Raw genomic sequence first — 15,971 nt, 5'->3', positions numbered from 1 at the left:
GGGGGTGGGGAGGGACTGCGTGGCATTCCCTCCCTGTAGGGTTGCCAATTTTCTAATCTCACACAACCGAACACCTATGCCCTGCCCCTTCCCTGAGGCCCCACCTATGCCATGCCCCTTCTCCGAGGCCATGCCCCCGCTCGCTCCATCCCCACTCCCTCCATCGCTCATCCTCCCCCACCCTCACTCACTTTCACTTGGCTGGAGCAGGGGTGCGGTGGGGGGGGTGAGCACTCCGGCTGGGGGTTTGGGCTCTGGGGTGGGGATGCGGTGTGGGGCGGAAGGCTCAGGTTGGGGGTTTGGGCTCTGGGGTAGGGCCTGGGATGAGAGGTTTGGGGTGCAGGAGGCGGCTGGGGCAGGGTGTTGGGTGGTGTGGGATCCAGGAGGGAGTTTGGGTGCAGGTGGGGACTCTGAGCTGGGTCAGCAGATTGGGGTGTGGGGTCCCAGTGACGCTTACCGTGGCTCCTGGGAAGCAGCCTCCAGGTCCCTGTAGCTCCATGACTCATAGGCAGCCAGGGAGGCTCTGCATACCACCCGCACCAGCAGGCACCACCCCCATGGCTCCCACTGGTCATTGTTCCTGGCCAATGGGAGCTGTGGAGCCAAACCTCGAGGCAGGGTTAGTACACGGAGCCTCCCTTCCTGCCCAAGCGCCTAGGGGTACAGGTTCCTGGCAGCTGCTTCCAGGAGCTGTACGGAGCTAGGGCAGGCAGGGAGCCTGCCTTAGCCCCGAACCTCCGCTGTACTGCCGACTGGACTTTTAATGGCCCGGCGTGCCAGGGTCCCTTTTTGACCAGGCATTCTGGTTGAAAACTGGACGCCTGGCAGCCCTACCTCCCCGCCCCCATGGGGACTGGCCCGGGCCCTGGCACATCCCCTGAACATTCCTCCACCCCACCCTAGGGGGTGCGCCCCACACTCTTGGGACCTCTGACATCGAGCATAATAGCCTACTACTGCTGTCAGTTACTTACTTAGATCAAGTGACAGAGGGATATAAAGGTTCCAACATGATGGGTTTCTGATTTTGAAAAACCTAGGAAATGTCACGTGAACAAGCTACATTAAAAGAACACAGTGAAAGTTGCAAAGTCAAGCACTCAAAAGTTAGGAAATGTCAGAATTAAGGTTGCCTGTGCAACTTTAATTTGGTCACCTTGTGTGTATGCGTTGTGACCCATCTTTAGTTACATGATCACATGCTGGTTTTTCCTTAGGACCCCTGCCTCATTTAGTGCACAGTCTGGGCCTGCTCTGGGGAGAAATCAGGATTGTGTAGTGGAGGAGGAAACATTGTCATTAAGACTCCTCATTTGTTGCAGAAGTTGGAAGGTGTGTTGTGAATGAGGTAGAGAATTTCCAGAAGAGAAGGGAGTGTTTCATGGGTGACGCAGTTGAATGCCATCCTGGGGAACTGGATTCTATCACTGTCTGTGCCACAAAGTTCTTATGTTATGCTGGATAAGTCACTTAAACCACCATTTTTGTAGATGGTTACTAATTGTGTTTTCCTCATTTTCTGTACACCCAACACAAAACATCTGTGGCTTGATAGGCAGAAGTCCTGAGTTCTCACAAATGTTGCTGAAGACAATAGGAGCTGTGCTTTGAAGTGTTATAAAATACTTAATAGTCTGGAAAATCAGATTCCACTTTTTTTCAAGTGGTCCCCACTTTTGATAGTTTTACTCTTTACCTCTGTGTGTCTCAATACCCCAGCTGTAAAACTGGAATAATGATACCGTCTAATCTGACAGGGATTTTGTGAAGATAAATTAGTAAATATTTGTGAAGCACTCAGATACTGCAGTTTGAGTACCACAGAAATGCCCATGAGGAAATTAATAGTTTTGTATTCAATGCAAGGTTTGAATGCTATGCATTAAATAAGATCTGGGGCCACACACAGAATGATAAGGGAAAGAGAACTATTGAATGATTACCCATTCACAAATGTGATGGGGTCACTAGGAAAAAATACATGATCAAGTAAAGACTGTATCACAATGCACCTGCACAAGGGGGACAAATTAATTTGCACAGGCAGCCTTGTCTGTGGCATTTTCTAATTTTTGATGGCTTAACTTTGTGACCTTATTTGTGTATTTGTGCTGGAAATGGCCCACCTTGATTTTCATGCAGGTTGTAAGGAGAGTGGTCACTTTGGATAGGCTATTACCAGCAGGAGAGTGAGTTTGTGTGTGTGTTTTTTGGAGGGGGGTGAGGGGGTGAGAGAACCTGGATTTCTGCAGGAAATGGCCCACCTTGATTATCATACACATTGTGAAGAGAGTGGTCACTTTGGATGGGCTATTACCAGCAAGAGAGTGAGTTTGTGGGGGGGGGGGGGCGGAGGGTGAGAAAACCTGGATTTGTGCTGGAAATGGCCCAACTTGATGATCACTTTAGATAAGCTATTACCAGCAGGAGAGTGGGGTGGGAGGAGGTATTGTTTCATGGTGTCTGTGTATATAATGTCTTCTGCAATTTCCACAGTATGCATCCGATGAAGTGAGCTGTAGCTCACGAAAGCTCATGCTCAAATAAATTGGTTAGTCTCTAAGGTGCCACAAGTCCTCCTTTTCTTTTTGTGACCTTAACAATCTTTTAGTGTGGTGGGGTATTTGGTGGGGTTTTTAAATGTAATATATATATATATATATATATATATATATATAGTATGTGGGACTAAAAGGAATATATTATTCAAACCAGTTTGCCTGTCCTCAGTGGAAACATGTTATAGCTTGCGCAGGTCCCAAGACAAAAGTGATAATGTTATGTAATGAATGTTATTCTAGGTTGGAAGAGATTATATTTGCTGGCAAGGCTAATGGAGAATACGAATTCAAGTATAGATGTTTTGTCACACATGCTGTTTAAATGTACCAGCTACTCACTGTTATAAATATAGCTATCCGCTTTTTTCTCACTGCAAACAAGTTATTAAATTGTGAAATGCAGGTTCAGAAGAGGAGGGAGTAGTAAGGAAACGAAATACTGCTTACATTTTTAAAGTATGATCTGAGAAATTCCAAGAACATTCATCTGAATGCTGTGGCAGGAAAGGATTTCTGACGAACAGTTTATAATTCCCATAGGAGGCATTCAACTTTAATTCATATGAATAGTCAACCTGATAAGTATAGGATGACCAGTGCTCAGCTGACAAGGCGGGGGGATTTATTCATGAGTCAGAAATGTATTTCTCATCCATTTACAACTGTGGAGGCACTTGAATTCTAGTAAGACTTTTGTGGACACTTCACATTGTTAAATGACTATTAATAATAATACGTGTAGTGTTGCTTTTGGGCTGCAAATGAAAAAAACACTGACCTGCTGGCTGAATGACACCCAGATTTTATAGATGATATTATTATTAATCATTATTATTATTATTTATTTGTATTACCATAGCACCCTTTTGTGTTAGGCATTGAACAAGAAAAATATGGTCCTTGCCCCAAAGAGCTTTACAATCTAATTAGATAGGCTGAGATTTCATATGTGTATATATTCTTTTATTGCTGGCCTCAAGAAAGTGAGGGAGACCACTATATCTCTACTTTTCTCCTTCACTTTCTAATGGATAGCAGTATTTTCAAAGTCATCCAGAGGGCTTAGATGTCCAATTCATATTAATTCTAATGAGAATTGAGTGTCCAAATATCTTCAGACAGCATTGAAAGTCTCAGACACAAACACCATCCTTCTCATCACTCAGGCCTGTGATCTTTAGTTTATTTTTTCGTCCTATTCCTTTGCCCTACCCATACAGGCCATATCCAGATCCTAGTGTTGTTTCTTCTTCTTCAGCATCTCCAGGTTCTGTCTTTTTTTTTCCATTCCCACATCCAAATCTCTTATTCAGACTCTCATTATGTCCAGCTTTAACTACTACAGTGTCATCCTCTCTGGTCTCTCTTCAGTCCATACAAAACGTAACAGTTAAAGTCATATTCTTTGACAGTTGACTTGATCATGTCAGTCCCCCTGCAATGATGTTAGGAAGAGTATAGGGATTTAGCATTGGAAAGCGCTGGAATTATGGTGGGTTCTTCCCCAGGCCCTTAATCCTGCCTGTTTCTATAAATAGTGAATGCTTTGGTTAAGAGGGACAATCCTTGACTTTAAGTGATCTTAGTAAATATTAATTTAAGTGGCAATTTTTCAACCAAAAAAACTTCAAAAACAGACTCCAAAGAGAAACTGCAGAACTGGAATTAATTTGCAAACTGGACACCATCAGATTGGTTTAACTTTGAGATAGCGTTTCCTACAATAGCAGTTTTTCAAATTATGATCATTATTCTCGAGTCTTCAGGATTTACCAGTAAGACTTAGTTTACCCATCTTTTTTTTTTGGTTGTCGTAAAGATAAATAGCTCATGCTGGCTGAAGAGGCAAAGAAAGACCTCTGTGCACAAAGAATTGTGTGGTTTCACAACCAGTGCTTTTTTTAAAAATTGTACATTACGTGCTGTGTCCATTTTATGAACAAGTTGAGAACAATCTGGGTCCCATGGCATTTACAGAACTTAATCAGAAGAGGTGCAAGAGAAAAAAGAAAAAAGGAAATTAAATCACATAAGAGACAATTGAGAAAACTCAAAATGTAAAGATGCCGTTTGTGCTAAACCTTTTTTAGTATAGGATTAAGTGCAATAGAAATTTAAAATTATGTAAAGGGAAAGGGATAAAGAGATGATACAGGATGATCCTGAGGATTTTGCTGTGTTGTCAATGATCTTGTCCTTACATCTAGCAACATAATGTGCCACATCCTCAGTTGGTACAAACTGGCATAGTTCCATTTACCCTATTAATGTGTACGTATTTAATTTTAATTTACAAGGAAGCATAATATGCATATGTTGCCTGATCCTCAACTGGTGTCAATTAATGTAGCTGCATTAAAGGCAATAGAGCTGTGCTGATATGAAAAAGCTGAGTGTCAGGGTCCAAAAATGTTGGTTTTGAAATGCCTGAACTAATATTTGAAATGTTGCTTTTACCAATAGTGATGTGCAGCTATAGTTTATAACTGCACTTCTATCCCATTGTTTGGAAAAATACACTTATTTTAGTGTTGTCAGACATACTGACACATGTCACTCATTTAAATGGGCTGAAATAACAGTGAAAGAGCAAAATAACAGTCCAGCGGTGAAATCAGCATGCCGCCATCACAGAAAAATAATTTTGGATACACATTTTGTGATCCTTGCTGCTGGCCAAGTCATGCATGCTTTGTTCACATGAATATCCCTGTTGATGTCAATAAAACTACTTGTATGAATAAAGATTTGGCCCCAGCTCCTACAGTAATGTTATGTATAGCTGTAGAAAGAAGTGAGTAAGGTGAATTGATTGCAGGTTGTTTTGCACTTAGCCAAATGCACAGACAATCTGATTTTAAAAACTGGCAAGTAAATGATCTTTTCCCCACTTCTACTCTGTGCTTGCTTAAATAATGGCTCCTACTTCTGGAAACTTCTTCCTGTCCTCATTCTCCAGGCAGCTTCTCTCCCACTGTTCCAATCTCTCCTTGAAACCCATCTGTCCACACAATTTCTTCTTATCATCAACAGTCCCCACACCCTCTCTCTTTCAAATTCACCTTGTTTGTCTTGTCCAGGTGGTTCTGTCTTTGTGATAATTTTTCTCTTCCTCTGAATATGAAACACTGTGTCAATGTACATCATCACATAAATGTTTTATAATGCCCTTATTACTGTGCATTCTTGTTGTGGCCAGTGGAACACCTGCACTATTACAGGTCAGCGTTGTGATCCATTGTCCACCTCGCAGACCAAAAAGATCCAGATTGCTTCGGATCATAGAGCAGGTGGAGGTTTTCAAGGGAGGCCCATTCTGTGATCTGCTCCCTGGCTGTCTCATTTAAGCAGAATCCCCAGTCTTTCTGATGGCTGTTAAAGTCACCTATGTAGATGGCTAGATGAGGAAAGGAAGGTGGGATCAGGCCACATGATGTGAGGTGGCTTGTATATGTTTACTATAATGATGTCCCTAATTCTAACCATGTTGATCTCTCTTCCACTGGTCAGTGATTCTTCCAAAACTTCCACATCCTCTAATTCATTTTGCATGTACACTGCTAGCCCATGTTTTGGATGATTGACAGCAGCAATTTTGCTTTAGCCATAGATTTTATGTCTGACAGCTTTATCTTTTTCTTTCACATGTGGTTCTTGGAGGGCCACAATGTCAATGTGATGGTCTTTGAGGGTCCTCAAGAGGTGATCCACTTTTCCCTGGACATCCCTTCTACATTCAGTTGGTATATCGGAGGACTGACCTTTTTGGTCCTGGAAAAGGCGGTTTGAGGAAGTATAATCATTGCTATGTTCACTGGGAGGTCAGTACAATGACGTCCAGTGGCCAACTGATGACACTGGTATGTTCGCGTTTCTCAGAAAATTGGCTGAAACATCATGGGGCTCCAGACCATGGACCTTACAAACTGCAACAATTGCCTTGGTATATTCTGCAGCTGAATATTATGCACCAGTGTGGTCTCATAGCAGTCACACTAAACTCCTTGACACTCAATTCAATAATGCTATGTGCATAGTGTCGGGATGCTCAAATCTACTCCAGTTGACTGGCTCCCAGTTTTATTGCACATCCATCCTCCATAGATTAGAAGAGCTGCTCAGACATCTCACTTTCTTAATCATGTCAATGCAAAAGTGAGGATCCCACTGCACCATGACCTGCAGAACCCGCCAAAGACTAGATTAAAATCCCGCAACCCTCTGTGGAACCATATCAAGATCCTTTCACCCAACTTTGATGCTGAGGCTAAATGGACAGTCAAATGCAGCACTTTGAGCGCTCAATACAAAACTTTGTCACTGATCCTGAGAGGAACCACCAGGTGTTGATTTATATCGGAAAGACTGGTGCAGATTGAATCGCATCAGGACATCTCATGGGAGATGTGGACAAACCCTCTTTAAATGGAAAATGAGGAAAACACCTGTATGTGACTGTGGTCACCAGGCACAAATGATAGAGCACAACATATTTGAATGTCCCCTTTGTTTTTTTGGCAGGGGCCTGAAGGACATTCACCAGCTCACTGCTGCAGCAGTTTGATAGCCAGCCAGATATAATTTTGTAGTTGTTGCTACCTACCCTAGCCATATGAAAGAAGAAGATGACTGTGCATTAGGTACTGTTTTAAATCTAACCCCATATGCAAAGTGATCTATAACTATGGTTGCCAACCCTCCAGGATTGGCCTGGAGTCTCCTAAAGATTGTGTCATGTGATGAAATCTCCAGGAATACATCCGACCAAAATTGGCAACCCTACCTGTAACCATCCTGTGGTATTTGTGTAAGATGACGTATTGCACTGTGTAACAGGGTTCATACTTCATCTCTGGATATTTGGCCCCTGAGCCTCCCTCTTCAATGAGTCAGGGATACTTCAGTCTGGTTGGAACATCCATGCTCTTTATTCTCCAGAGGCTTCCCACCACCAGTTCCCAACTATATACAGGCTTCACAGCTATTTTGCCTACAACAGGGCTAGCCAGCAACAGACTCGGAGGCTACCACTTCCTTCTGTGCCTGAGCTTTTTCTTTCCCTTTCCCCACTTCTCTGGCTTCCTCCAAGCCTTTATAGCTCCGGGCTAATAAGACTGGCAGGTGCGGCCAGTTACCAGGCAGGCACAGGGCTATTCACCCCGCCCCAATCCATTCCCCTTGTTTGGGGCTGGAGTGGCAGGAACTGATTAAGGGCTTCTCAACCAGCACCCTGCCACACACTGACTTCCTTCAGGAAAAAAGGAACTATATACAGAAAAAAAAAATCAATTAGTTAATTTTAAGAATTTAAACATTGTTCCGTGGTTATATTTTCTATTGGTAAGGGCCTCAAACGTCCACCAAGCTTTATGTGGACAGACCCATGTAAGCATCCAGAAGTCCAGTGTGGCTCAAATCTGCCTGCATGGAGCTCTGTGCAAGATTTCTATATGTAGCCTTTATTCCATAAAATAATATTTCTCATTGTATATATGTTCATGTTAACAGGCGGCTGCTTCTTGAGCGCCTCCTTGTGGCTGGGGTGTCCCTGCCTCATTTCCCCCTCTCTCATGAAACTCCTCAAGAACTCCATATCACAGTCCAATGGTAACTAACCACCCCCTGCTTTTTCCTTCTGAGGCCCAGTTTATTTAGTTCTTACATACTTTGGCCTCTGGGCCACAACCCCAGTACAGTCTTTCTATCCCCCCTGGAGTCAAGAGCCCTCAGCCCTCCTTCCTGAAGCTGGATTGTCCTCCCAAGGGCAGCTTCCCAGGCTTCCATCCTGTCTGACACTCCTAGCCCCACTTATTTGGAATGTTCCTTGCTCCTCAGAAAGTTCCTTTTAAGTCCTACACCCAAGGCAGGTGTAACAGGACAAGGCTAATTGGGCAGGCCGCCCTGTTACAGTTCATAATTTTTCAACAGTTAAGTCTAACGGTCATTAGATGCTAGCTGTACATGTGTGCTTAGCGTACGTATCTCATAATATCCTGGATGTTTGCTAAGTACAAACATAACATTCTACGCTTCACCGTGTTATCTGAACTAGTTTTACTTTTTATATAGCTTTCATAGTTCTGGTGTCAGTGTCACAAAACCAGCCTTTCATCATTAGTCAAAGGGATCAACTCATATTCATAACAGAAAAAAATAAAATCACTTCTGTGAATCCAAAAATAGGAAGCTAAAGTGTTTTTCCTTTTTTATAATGGATTGCAAAGCAATTTGCATAAGCCGCCCACACAAATGTAATTGGCACTTTTACCAAATACATGGCAGCAAGCTTTGAATTCAGGCATATAATTAAGGGAGCACACAATGCAATATTACGATATAAAATGTCACTCTACAGTATTAGTTGAATAAAGGATTGGTTTAATCTGGTTTTGTTTTAATAAAAGTAGAAATTACAGTGGCAGAAAAATGGTATCACAGAGTGGAGACTCAGGCCTGTAATATTTATGTAATGTTGATTCTCTTTACCATGCTGTCACTATAGTTTTATCACTCTATTCCATAGGAGTCTTCTGGCAGTTTTAGGATTATCTCCATCATCCACAAGATTAAATTTATAAAGCATTTTATGGTAAAATTAAGGGTCCTGGTTCACTACTGTGTTACTCCAGTGTTATGTTGGTGTAACATCACTGAAGTCAATGGTTCAGTTAAGTTTGTAAAAAGGCTTAAGAGACAAACTCTGCTCTCAGTTATATGGGTATAATGTAGGATAAGTCACATAGCCTTGGTAGATTTATATTTGTTACTGAGAGCAGAATTTGACCCCAATGGTGAAAGATACCTTCTTCATAAAACAGCATGGGTGAAATCACAGCTCCATGGAAGTCAATGGGAGTTTGCAAGGATTCAACCCATTTATCCATATTTAAGTAAAAAGAACATTAGCTGGTTTTTCATTATCAATATCAGCACTATCCATAATTTTTTTTTATTTTAGGAGCATTGTGCATTTTCGACTAAATTAAGTCCAGTTAATGATAATGGCCCAATCATCCCTTCTGACCCTATGAAAAGAAGGGATGAAAACCCAGTACGTCTGGGTGATGGTGTCAGTGCTCCTATCTCCACAGAAGCCCTTCGCAGGGAGCAGGACTAAAGAATAGCTACTCACAGTGTCATTATTGCTCTTAACCCATTGATATGCCTACCTAGTTTCCTGGTCCCACTTGCAGATTAGGGAACACTGTAAGGAAGCGTGGAATCTGGTTCTGAGCAGTCAGTCTGCCAGGATCCAGTCTAAAGCAAGGTATAAAAAGATCTTCTGTATCTTTTATGGTATAAAAAGATCTTCTGTACTTTCCACAGTATGCATCCGATGAAGTGAGCTGTAGCTCACGAAAGCTTATGCTCAAATAAATTGCTTAGTCTCTAAGGTGCCACAAGTACTCCTTTTCTTTTTGCGAATACAGACTAACACGGCTGTTACTCTGAAATCTCTCTTTTTGGTTCTTGTGTGTTTAAAGTTCTGAATTTTAAGAAGTAAAGCAGTGTTATGTGGCAACCTTCCAGAAAGTGTATCTTATGTTATCTGATTTTTTTTTGTATGCCATGAAAATAACAGTATGGAAGTATTACTATCCCCACTGTGGGACAGAACGATTTGAGGGTAAAACTGACTTTCAGTGGGAATTTGGGGTTTGAAAATCCCATCCTAAGTGACTTGTCCAAGGTCACAGTGGAAATCTGTGATAGAGATGGGAATTGAACTCCCACTGAGACTCCAGTCCAGTGCCTTAACCACAAGATCATCCATAGCACAATTATACAGGAAAAAATCAAGAGGGTTTTTTTAATTCATCAAGGTCAGTTCAAACACACAACATCTACCCAAACATTTTGAAATGATTAGAGAGATTATTTGTTTTTCTTATTCAGGGATTTCCAAATCACACACAAATTATCTATCCCTAAGTTATACAATGCTAACAATATATGCAACCCTAGGGTCTGAAGAAAAAAAAATTAATTCTACCGGTTAATTTTCAGTTAATTAGTGACAGTTCATCCACTGCTTCACTAATGGAGCAGCCCTGAATCTAAAAATTCAAATTTCCCTGCAGAAAATGTATTTTGTATATTTCTTACATTTAGAATTCCTTCATGATAGCCATGGTAACGATTATTGTTTAAAGACATTTATAGAACAAGAGTAAGCTTCTTTTAAATTAACTGATAGAAACTGAAATGGAAATAAAATCCTAAAACAAGTAACTATTATTGCTCATGGTCTAGTATTTAACAGAATATTTATTCTTCCCTGGTTTATATTTATAACTTCTATATTTCATTTCATTTAATTTTTATTTTTTGTTAGTCCGACCGCTGATTTTTTTCATCTAGGAGGGTAAAATGCCAAAAAAGTACTTTGTAATCTATTTCCTTAAACTGAATAATTATAGATGTGGGGACCATATTCAAATGCATCTAAGTGACTTAGAAGCCCTATTTACATTCATTGAGATTTAGGCTTCAAATGGCCAGGTTTACAAAGGTATTTAGGCAACTCAAGATGCAGATGGGCACCACGTGGGATTTTCAAAAATGCCTAAACAGGTTTGGCTTCTAACTCCCATCTATTCCAATCTATCCCACTTAGCCCTAAGTGCCTAAGTCACTACTAGTAAGTCAAAGGTTTTTGTTAAATCTATAAAAGCCACTTATAGTGCGATATGCTTTTCTCTGTACTTTTCCTGAAGCTGTCTTACAGAGACGACCATGTCTATGGTGGAGCTTCTGAAGCAGAAGCCACACTGGGTACATTCTCTCAGCTAAGGTTTGAAGTCTAGGTAAAAGAATACAGTTTAAGATTTCTCTCACTATGTTAAGAAGAGATATACATCTGTGTCTCCTTTGTTTATATAGAGTCAGATGAAATGAGCATCCTTAAAATCTTGCAGAACAGTTTCTTCCTTCCAACAGAGTAGTAATACCTCATACAATCTTTGCAGCAAGGTTCAAGTTCGTCTAGTGTACGTTTGGCATCCAGCAAAGTCATAACTTCAAACCCAGGCAATTCTTCTAACACACGTTGGTCTACTACTGATTCCTTTGAGTATATCATTCCATAGTGCTCAATCCACCTCTACTGTTGCTTCCCTTTATCAGTTATCATATTGCAATTCAGATCTTTCAGTGGAGCTGTCTTGTTCTTTATTGGCCCAGTGGCCTTTCTAATGCCCTCATACGGCCGTCTACTGTCACCTATGAAAACTTCACCCATATCATATAACATATGCACTGTAAATAGCAAACAGAATTGTCCAACACTGAAACTTGGGGAGTTGTGTGACATTCTTTTGTTTTAGATGAAGATGTAAGCTACCATTCATCCAGGAGAGACCTCTTAGAAATCTATCACAGTAAATGTGGAATAGTTAGGGGTAGATTTTGACTGGCCAGCATACACTGCTCCAGGAAGGTAGGGAGAATAAAGTCTTTCTCAGCTCCGTCTGTGTCTAGGCTCCCTGGCATGCAGTTGGGGCACAGAGGGGAGAGTAGGAGTTGTGTATGTGATAATCCCCCAAACAAGATGCAGAGGAGGGAAGGCAAAGGCAGAGGAGTGGTCAGACCTACGGCTTAATAAAAGTTTTATCAGGGGAATACTGTCTTTAAACTATTTATGGTTTTGTTTTTAATTAAATATTCCTAGTTGTAATAGAAGCTGATCAGGAATTTTCTGGTGGAATGATTTTCTGATGGAAAACACAGGTTCTGCAAAAACATATTTTTCTTGAGATGATCTCATGTGATTTAATGAGAATCTGGGCTTTCATTACTTTTTCTAAAATGAAGTGCTTAGCCTTCATGGTTGCTGAAAAAACCTTGTAAACATGAACTGTAAAGGCTCGGCCATAGAGGGCAATTAAAAAGGACCCACAGTTTTAGAATCTCATGATTTTTTTTTTTTGTGCCTGATTCATGATTTTTGAATATTTGTGGCTGGTAATAGTGGAACAGCTGCATATCTTATGAACTATGCCATCTGATCAAAACTTAACTACACGGGGCGAATTTCAAATATGGGATATTTGCAATTTAATCACTCATTCATAGAAATTATTTTGTGAGTATTTTGAAATAATGAATAAACTCAAGAAAATCCAATATCTATAAAACTACTTTTCTAATTTGCAAATAGAAAAAAAGGCTACATTCATTGAATAAATTCACTATAAATTTTTTTAAAACTCTAAACCCATCCCTATCTCTTGCATTTGCCAATGATTGTGAAAATGATCTTACTGAAATTCTAAAAAAGAAAAGGAGGACTTGTGGCACCTTAGAGACTAACAAATTTATTTGAGCATAAGCTTTCGTGAGCTACAAAAACTAATTGCACCAGGAGTGAGATTACAGCCAAGATACAAAAGGGAAATCAAAGTTATTCTGTGTTTCACTCCTCCTTTATATCTGTGTCTCAGCAGCACAATTACATTTCAGTAATGTTATTTAGCATATTTTCTTATATTTGGCTTATTTGGGGCTTGCCAAATGATTATATGGAAAATATTTTTCAATTTCTGCAAGGAGCTTTTTGCAATTGAAAACAGCAGGAAAACATGCCTATTAAAAACAAAGAAAATGTCTGTGTTTTTACAACAAAGTGAGTAGAAGCCATTACTAGCACTGCTTAGAATTCACTCTCTCAGCTGTCTTGCTTTCAGTTAGAGTCATACACAGAAAAAAGTTTGGCTTGGGTTTTACTACTAGAAGAATAAAACACAGTGTATATTGGCTGAAATAGCACTTTTGTGCAGCATTTATGGAGTATTACAGTAGGACCCAGTAGCAAGTGCCTCTAGCGAAGGTTCCCTAATATTTACCATTTCTCATATTTTCAGTTGCTTATAAATTTGCCAAAATATTTGGTTGAAAATTTCCATGGTTGCTTTCTACCTCAGGCTGAATTTTTGGAATGTCAGCAAAAATCTCCAGCAACAATAATCATCATCATCATAGCAAATCCCAAAGGGATGTGGCCTCCTTGCAGTTTACATACCAGCCAGATTGACAGGATACCAGACTGGCCCTTTTGCAAAGTTTCATTGCTCATTTTCACTTCAGTGGCAGAGAAACTCTGGGACATTTCAGCTACCAGGACAACTGACCAGGAGGTTGGCATCAGTATAAATACCCTCATGATATCAGCATTCTGACCGTGGAGGGCATTTGCAAGAACAAAGTTGGGAAGAAATTGGTAATTTCATACATTTTTCCAACTTTTTTTTTTAAGTGCTCATGGTTCTCCAAGCTGTGGAGCAAAGCTGTTGAAATTTGGCGGGGGGATAATCCTGTGGTAAGGGAGAACTTTTACTGCTCTTATGAAAATACCTGAAGCAGCTCCACTGCAAGGAGTTGCTTTGAGTGCTGTGGTACCCCAATCCCTTCATGTATCACATGCTTGGATGCAAGTGCAGTATGTGCTTCAAGCATTAGGCACTTCAGGCTCTAGTCTTTGGTGGATTTCTGTAAACACTTACAGACTCTAATGAAGAACAACAGATTGCTTTGCTAGGGCTGCCACCGATAAACAGTGACATTACCCGAGGCTCAATGGTTTAAAGTTGCAAACAAAAAAATAAACCCACAGTTCCTATCTCAGCCCTTAAGGGCTATCCAATATAGGAGTATGAACATGGGGCTCCTCACATCTAGTGCCCTGGATTCTCACTCCAGGCCACCTCTTTCCCATAGGTTTCAGAGTAACAGCCGTGTTAGTCTGTATTCGCAAAAAGAAAAGGAGTACTTGTGGCACCTTAGAAACTAACCAATTTATTTGAGCATAAGCTTTCGTGAGCTACATCCAATGAAGTGAGCTGTAGCTCACGAAAGCTCATGCTCAAATAAATTGGTTAGTCTCTAAGGTGCCACAAGTACTCCTTTTCTCTTTCCCATAGGCACTCATCCACTGATCCGAAAATCCCACAACAAGTCTTGTCTTTTGTCAATCTTGTTCAAACTCATCCAAATGCTCTCCAGTTTGCAGGTTGCTCCCAATATCCATTTTTTCTGGCTACCACTGGCACCCTTGCCAGCAACAAGCTATTTCCCAGCCATGTGGTCACAGCTTCTAAACTACGTGTCCTTCCCTCCATAGGCAGCTTCCAGGCTGCAGCCTCCCAACGGCTGCTCCTGCTCACAGGCTGCTTCCGAAACCAGGTCCCCTCTGATCTCTAGCAGTAATTCATTTTCATTTTCTGGAAGTATTATGGAGTCCCCTGCCCTCTTCTCTAGCTGAATATTTCAGTGGGGGTCAACACAGTGCCCAGTAATGAGCCAGCAGATTTATTACAATACTTCCGATTCGGTCAAATTGTAAGCCTCTGAAAATTTGCATATGCTCTGTAGAATTTTTAAGACCTGCTGCTCCAATCTCTGAATATTCCATCCACACTGATCATGCTCCAGGCGTACAAAGTTCCTGCGTATCAATGTCATTTTCTCTACTCAGCCTCCTACACTGTAGCTGGAGCTACAGATGAGACACGAGCACAGTAGCAGTAGCCACCCATCTGTAGCCTAGGGGAAGATGTGCTAGGCTATCCCTCAAGTGACCTTCCAGTGATTGGTATTAATAATTCTGTGCACGTTCAGCCCTTATTACTGAGCAAGGCTCCACACTGCTACTTTAGGAGGCAGGTAAGTACCACGACTCCTATTTCACAGCTGGGGTACCCAAGAGATTGCATATAGTTACTTCTGGCAGAGCTGGGAATATGGCTGGCTCGACTCTCATCTTTTTAGGCATATTGCTTTTTAGAATGAATGTGCCGGATGTGTGTTTGGCTGTGTTGTTTGTAACCATTCGAACCTCTCCTTTCCAGAGGCAGGGGAGTAGAACCCAGGAGTTCTAACATTCCTTAGCTGGCTGTCAGATAGTTGTGTAAACCACTGGCATAGCCTGTGCTGTCTCCCCTTCCTGTGGTTTGTTCTCACAGAGGATAACAAACTATTACTGTTAACAGGTGATCTTCTAGCTGTAACAGTCGTGGTAGTTGCCTGTGTGGTGGCTCTACGGGTCCTGGGTTCACACTGTGCTATGCAGGGGTCACTATGGCTCCCCATGATAGATTTTTTTTTCAGCTTGCTTATAAAAACATCCTACATTAAAAGACCATTAAGATTGCTGTCAATTCACCCAGAATTTAAGAAATTCCAGAATTAAGGTTGCCTATAACACTATAATTCAGTAGAGTCCCTTGCATGGTGATACAGTCTTTAGTGACATGCTCACGTACTATTTGTTCTATTAAAAGTAAAAACTATGTTACAAGAACATTAAGGTTGCAAAGTCGAGCACTTAAAAATTAGGAAATGCCAGCACTGAGGTTGCCTGAGCATTATGCATATTCATTATGATACAGTCTTTAATTACACAATCACATTTTT

General features: G+C 41.2%; 2 long non-coding RNA genes across 2 annotated transcripts in view; one reads left to right on the top strand and one right to left on the bottom strand.

Annotated features, from left to right (window-relative positions):
* Nucleotides 1-15,971, bottom strand: part of LOC141983235 (uncharacterized) — a 166,072-nt gene that overhangs the window by 50,208 nt on the left and 99,893 nt on the right. The window lies entirely within an intron of this gene.
* Nucleotides 1-15,971, top strand: part of LOC141983239 (uncharacterized) — a 171,887-nt gene that overhangs the window by 64,637 nt on the left and 91,279 nt on the right. The gene's annotated exons all lie outside the window — the stretch shown is intronic.

Source organism: Natator depressus, chromosome 1 (genome assembly GCF_965152275.1).
Source record: "Natator depressus isolate rNatDep1 chromosome 1, rNatDep2.hap1, whole genome shotgun sequence".
In the NCBI taxonomy this organism is placed as follows: Eukaryota; Metazoa; Chordata; order Testudines; family Cheloniidae; genus Natator; species Natator depressus.
Note: the sequence above shows the minus strand (reverse complement) of the source record. Positions and strands in the feature narration are given on the sequence as shown.